This window comes from Musca autumnalis, unplaced genomic scaffold, assembly GCF_047663935.1.
Source record: "Musca autumnalis isolate F117 unplaced genomic scaffold, ASM4766393v1 scaffold_4, whole genome shotgun sequence".
NCBI classification, from domain to species: domain Eukaryota; kingdom Metazoa; phylum Arthropoda; class Insecta; order Diptera; family Muscidae; genus Musca; species Musca autumnalis.
Genome location: NW_027411977.1, coordinates 37,396,295 through 37,403,481, shown reverse-complemented (window position 1 = coordinate 37,403,481; position 7,187 = coordinate 37,396,295). Strand labels below are relative to the sequence as shown.

General features: G+C 37.5%; 1 protein-coding gene across 1 annotated transcript in view; it reads right to left on the bottom strand.

Moving 5' to 3' along the window:
- The window catches only part of mkg-p (monkey king protein), a 56,300-nt gene that overhangs the window by 48,170 nt on the left and 943 nt on the right, over positions 1 to 7,187 (bottom strand). The gene's annotated exons all lie outside the window — the stretch shown is intronic.

The window sequence follows — 7,187 nt, the reverse complement described above, 5'->3', positions numbered from 1 at the left end:
AAAATCATGTGGAGAGTTGAAACATTGGTGACGGAATTAGTAATTTGTAGTCAACGGTTAAGTCACTGCCTAAGCCTAGAGAGAAGGAGGATAGCATCTGCGTCGCCTTTTGCGTCGTTACGTTAACTCATCCGAAGAGGTGCACAAGTTATTTAATCGACAGATTGTCGAACACCCTCGCAGTGACAGTGCAAAGAGAAGAGTACTACGTCGTATTAGATCTCTTCCTGTCGAGGAGGAAACACCACAATTCAGAATGGATGATGTTGCGAATTTCATCAGGAACGATAAATGATCCTAAGCGTTGTGCCCTCATGGAATGTGCATGCTAATGCTGAAACAGCTGGATAGGCAGGTGGCCCAAAATGTTAACCTCCCGAAGTCTGAAAAATGGGCAGGGTAGTCCCGCCACTGAAACCAAGCAAGGATATCAACAAAGGTGAATCGTACAGACCAATTTCGTTTTAGTCGCCCGTAGCAAAGACTCTTGAGGCTTTACTCCACTCCGGGGTCAGAAATAGCTATCCCGTTGTCAATCATCAGCATGGTCCTACGGCCACTGTTTACCACATGGACTGGTGAGAAAAGAGTTGATGTCATGATCGATATTAGCATAATTCCGATCCTAATTCATGTCGGCTACGCATGCCACAGCTATCTGCGACAGACTTAGATGTAGGAACAAGTTCATCAAGTCCCTAAACTGCAGCACTTCGGTTGCAGATAAAGAAACCTGGTTGACCACATATAATGCGATAGGTCCGTCTGTGGCAAGTTACGCGGCTCCAGTTTGGTCTTCTGGATTATGTGGTACGAATTGGAAAAAAATTCAAACCCTCAAGTCCTCTGTACACCATCTACATGAGGAGGCAGGAGGAGAGAACACCTAGATCAACAGGCATATCAAGTAGGTTTAAAAAAACATTCACACGGACGCAGTTGATAAGGCCATAAGCAAATAACGTGTGAATAAAGTCCCTGGAGTACATCCTCCATCTATCGCAGCTGAAGAGCGTCAACTACCACGACAAACCAGAGTAGTCCAACTACACTCGGGGTATTGCAATCGCCTAAATTCTTATTGGGCGGATATCGATCGCGCCGTACAAGACATGAGCCCGCACGACACACTGAACCTCTTCAGCTGCCTCGCCAAACCTACTCATCCTGCCCTGAGAACTGCAGGGTACCTCTTCATGTCTTCAGTGGATCATCTTCCAGTACAGCAATACAACGGCATGCTCTCTACTATATAGTGGATAGGACTCCCCCACTCAGGCATGGCAGGAGGTAACTTAATGAGCTAGAAAGAGAAGTCCAACGTTACGAGAACTCACAGGTCATAGTATAGGCATCTGCGTGCCATAAACAACTATCGTGTGAATGTGGTTCGGAGAACATCCCCCATCTACCGCAGTAGTAGAATAGTTTTGGCTCAACTACGCTTAGAATGGTACAGCCGTCTAAATTCCTATGTGACAAGGATTGATGACACCGAGCAAAACATCTGCCCAGCATGCACACATTCCCGTACGAAGCAATGCACCTTTTCAACTGGCCTTTCTGACCTACTCAACTAACTTTAGTCGTGTTCCTTTACGTGCCTGAGGTTACCAGTTTTTACCACTTTTTACCCGCAAACTGTTCCCTTACTTTAAAAAGAATACAATTTATATGAGAGCAGTTCACCACTTTTACCATTTTTTGCCACTGTTACCATTTTTTAAAGTAAAGGAACAGACCATTTGTAGGTGCAACCCATTAATGCAGCCACATTTCTACAACTGGAGATATGTACATACATATGTAGACCCGAAGCCAGATTAAAAACTAATTTACAAACATTTCACATAGCAGTAGTGGGATTCTGTAACTCATTTTTGCTGTTACCGACAAAAATCGGTAAAATTAAATCGCAAAATTATGACTAAAAACATAAAGAAAAGTTGGCATCACTGTTTGTGTCGGTAGAGGCTAGCGACTACCTTTTATTCATTGTTAACTTACCGAAAATTTTCGTTAATTATCGAAATTATAAGCATTTTAATTTTACCGACTTTTGTCGTTAACTCAAAAAATGAGTTACAGAATCTCACTACAGACCCATTTTAAGTTTTTGTAGAGAGACATCTATATGTCAAGCAAATTTATTCATTTGTTAAAGGGTAAACAGGGTGACACGTATTTTGGACATGGTTTAAAAACACTTGTTACGAAAATAATACCCCGTTTATATATACTACTTCTTACTTAGCTGGCCCATTACAGAACATTTGTTCTATAGGCCGAAATAAGAAAAGATCTCCAATTCTCTCTATTTGTTGCTTCGCTTTCTGGTATACCGCGCCTTTTCATCTCATCATCCACTTGTTTACGCCATCTATTCCTTGGCCTGCCAATTCTGCGTGCCCCGCCAAGCGGTCCGTGTTTCTACGCCTTTTTAGCGGGTTCATCATCGCTCATTCTTATGATATGGCCTAGCCAACGCAATCGCTGCATCTCCCGTTAATATACATATAACCGGATTTAACAAACCGACTGGGTTTTAAATGTCAATTCCATTGCTTATACAGGGTGTTTTTTAAAAAAAAAATTAAATTTTGATGAAACTTTTTTTATTTGTTTCAGTATACTCTGACAAATCATCATGAATAGACTCACGCTTGAACAACGCTACGAAATTATCCAAATTTACTTTGAAAATCAGTCGTCGTTGTTTTATCGCAAAATTGTGTTCAGCGATGAGGCGCATTTTTGGCTTAACGGGTTTGTTAATAAGCAAAATTGCCGCATATGGAGTGAGACCAATCCACAAGAGACCCTACAGACTCCATTACATGGTGCGGTTTTCACGCTGGTGGCATCATCGGACCTTATTTCTTCAAAACTGAGGCCGGAGCTCGCGTTACGGTCAATGGAGATCGTTACCGCACCATGATCAATGATTTTTTGTTTGAAAATATGGATGACATTGATCCGGAGGAGATGTGGTTTCAATAGGATGGCGTTACGTGCCATACGGCGAACGCAACCATCGACTTATTGAAATCCAAATTTGGCGATAAGTTGATTTCGAGAAGTGGACCTGTCAATTGGCCTCCAAGGTCGTGCGATTTGACACCTCTCGATTATTTCCTGTGGGGCTACGTGAAGTCACTGGTTTATGCCAGCACTGTTCGTGTTATTCGTGACATACGGCCAGCAGTGCTCGAAAAAGTGGCCAAAAATTGGACGTCTAGAATGCACTTCGTCAAGAACAGCAGCGGTGCTCATATGCCCGAAATCATTTTCAAATGTTAATGTAACGTATTGATCTTTCGAATAAAAAAAAATTTTGATTACAATTTAATTTTTTGTGTTATTTTTTACAATTTCAAGTTCTATCGCGCTTAAAAAACACCCTTTATTTCAAACAAATCTTCATAAAGAAGGTTAACCGTGCAAAAAGCTCTAATATAAACAGCATATAATAACCTATATGAAAGCGTAAACAATTAATAGGACATTTAGATATGACTTCATTAGTCGGATTTAGCACATTATCAGGTTTTATTTGCCAAAATCTACCAGATTTCCCATACAAAAATAGGTCCTCCAAATGAGTGGATTTGTTTTAAATCTGGCATAAATCCGCGTATACAACTCTGTTTTTTGCAACATGTTGCTAGAAAATACAAAAAGTTGCAAGCTGGCACAATAAACAAGGTAGATGCATCTTTGAATTGCTACACTAAAAATCATTTAAAATGTACAAATTTGTAAACAAGGCAGAAAAATTACATTTGTTTTGATGTACAAAGTTGATTTTAATCAACCAAGACTAGTATTTATGACGTTTATTTATTTTAGATGGGCAAACTGCGATAAAATAATTCTTTATTCGATCTTTAGTTAACATTAGTAGCACAATGTGCTAACATTTTCAGTATTAAACAATAAATTTACAATTTGACGTATGTTTTTTGAGACGAATTCAATTACAAAATATTATTTTGACTTTTCAAATTCAATCAGATGGGCTGATGCATCTACCTTGGTAATTGTGCTATAAACAAAAATCAGCTGACTGCCATTTAAATCCTCCAAAATGTACAGTGAGTGTCGAAAATATTCGGTTTTCAATTTCACCAATAATAACACCACAGTTTTTTAGAAGCCCATGCCCAATATCCCAAAAACCAAATACTTAAAAAAATGTTGGTCCTGTGGCAATTAAAAAGTCCATGTAACATGGATCCATGGCAACCCTATAAGCGAGAATAAGAAAGAAAACGTTGTTAGCCCTGTTTTCTATGCGTCAAAAATATTCGGTTTTTGTAACTTTTGTTAAATATTTTGTCAAACAACAGGTCATTATCGAAATTTTTCTGCAATAGGTCTGTACGATAACCCAAAAATTTGTACAAATTCTTACTGAATGCTGTTCAATAACAAAATTATCCAGCAAAAGAGAGCGAGTTTGGAGAGATTTTTGGAGAGTTTTGGTGACTGAGAACCATGGCAGAACTACCAGGTAGTGGTATCACACCAGCTGATCGAATATGAAAAGTCAAATCCCTTTATAAACAAATTATTTTTGTTGTAATTTCCCCAACAACATAAAGAAAGTTTTGACATAACATATTCAAAATTTTATGATGCCACTACCTGGGTAATTGTGCCATGCTGAGAACTTGCAAGTCTGATCAGCTGACTTTTAATCACCTGTTCAATGTAAACAACTCGAAATGTTAACATTTTTGACCAAGAAAATTTCACAATTGCACATTTTTTTAGATTCTAAAGCGTTGTGGATAGGATTATTACTTTAAATCAGTAGAATGTAATTTTAAAATTTGTGTTTTTGGAGGGTTGGCGTTTTTTGTTTGGGATGACGACTTCTATTTTGTTTTTCAAAATAGTCAGGCTTAATCCCATAGTCGTTGTTTTAATATTTTATTAAAACAACTTTAATTTATTAGTGGGAAAAAATTAGCGATGTTTACCAAGGGGTAAGGCAGGGAATACTATAGTTTCAGATCTCGCCACAGATCTTCATCAGTTCCCTTATTTCTTGTTTTTCAACAAGAAACTTTTTATACCCAAGTGTCAATTGCTAGCTCAAATAGATACGTGCGCAAAGAAAAACTCTGATCGAGAATTTCTTTGGCACTACCTAAACTCTAGCAACTTCACTTGCAAACAAATCCAAATTTTTCCCACTGCTATGCGTTCGTCGATTCTCGACGAAAAAGCACATAACTAATTTGTTGGTATTGCATACTACAGCAATAAACAACATTTTGACGGTGCCCGGTCTCACAATTAGGAGGGTTGGCGTTTTTTGTTTGGGATGACGACTTCTATTTTGTTTTTCAAAATAGTCAGGCTTAATCCCATAGTCGTTGTTTTAATATTTTATTAAAACAACTTTAATTTATTAGTGGGAAAAAATTAGCGATGTTTACCAAGGGGTAAGGCAGGGAATACTATAGTTTCAGATCTCGCCACAGATCTTCATCAGTTCCCTTATTTCTTGTTTTTCAACAAGAAACTTTTTATACCCAAGTGTCAATTGCTAGCTCAAATAGATACGTGCGCAAAGAAAAACTCTGATCGAGAATTTCTTTGGCACTACCTAAACTCTAGCAACTTCACTTGCAAACAAATCCAAATTTTTCCCACTGCTATGCGTTCGTCGATTCTCGACGAAAAAGCACATAACTAATTTGTTGGTATTGCATACTACAGCAATAAACAACATTTTGACGGTGCCCGGTCTCACAATTAGGAGGGTTGGCGTTTTTTGTTTGGGATGACGACTTCTATTTTGTTTTTCAAAATAGTCAGGCTTAATCCCATAGTCGTTGTTTTAATATTTTATTAAAACAACTTTAATTTATTTAATTTATTATGAAAAACAAAATAGAAGTCGTCATCCCAAACAAAAAACGCCAACCCTCCTAATTGTGAGACCGGGCACCGTCAAAATGTTGTTTATTGCTGTAGTATGCAATACCAACAAATTAGTTATGTGCTTTTTCGTCGAGAATCGACGAACGCATAGCAGTGGGAAAAATTTGGATTTGTTTGCAAGTGAAGTTGCTAGAGTTTAGGTAGTGCCAAAGAAATTCTCGATCAGAGTTTTTCTTTGCGCACGTATCTATTTGAGCTAGCAATTGACACTTGGGTATAAAAAGTTTCTTGTTGAAAAACAAGAAATAAGGGAACTGATGAAGATCTGTGGCGAGATCTGAAACTATAGTATTACCTGCCTTACCCCTTGGTAAACATCGCTAATTTTTTCCCACTAATAAATTAAAGTTGTTTTAATAAAATATTAAAACAACGACTATGGGATTAAGCCTGACTATTTTGAAAAACAAAATTTGTGTTTTTGTTCCATTTGGTTTAAAATATCAAAAGAAACAAAAACAAATTTCATATATTTTCGGAAACAGCTGACTTTCGTGCAAGTTTTTGCAATATGCTGTTCGATAACTTTCTGCAATTTTTCTTGCATGAGAGAGTAAACTTCACTGAGAGAGGTTGCTGGAACTGGCTGAGTAAGTTATCGTAGTTGCTGGGAAAGTTATCGTACACACCCAATGACCTGTTGTTTGGCAAAATACACTATGCAACACTGAAAATGCAAACAACTTCTAGTATGCATTTTTTGAAAGTACATATTTAGATTACAAAAACCCTAGTACGGTTTTGTCCTGTCAGATCCAGTTCGGATTTTATGGGCTCATCTAAACCGGGCTAAATCTACACTTTTTTGCATTTATCAGGCCTTTATCTCAGAAACGAATAGGAATTTGGCCTTGCTGTCTTTAGCAATATTGTAGCCCTAAACTAGTAGAACTTATCTATAAAATAAAGAAAATTTTACATAATTGCTGAAATGCTGGTCAGTATCGGCTAAACTATTGGGAGTTGAACCAAGTAACCTTTTGCAAAAGTCTTCCAAATAAAGTTCTCAACAATTCGTTAGAACATTCTGAAACTCTAAAATGCTAACTTTGTGTTGTTTCAGCGATATTTTGCATCATATCTTTTACAACACGTATTTCAAACACTGTTCACACCAACAGTTTATTTTCGCATTTCGGATTTCACTACATTATTGACATTTTTATTAAATCGTCCTTGAAAAATGTATTGAAAACAAAGGCATAGAGGCATTTTACAACAATGACATGTTC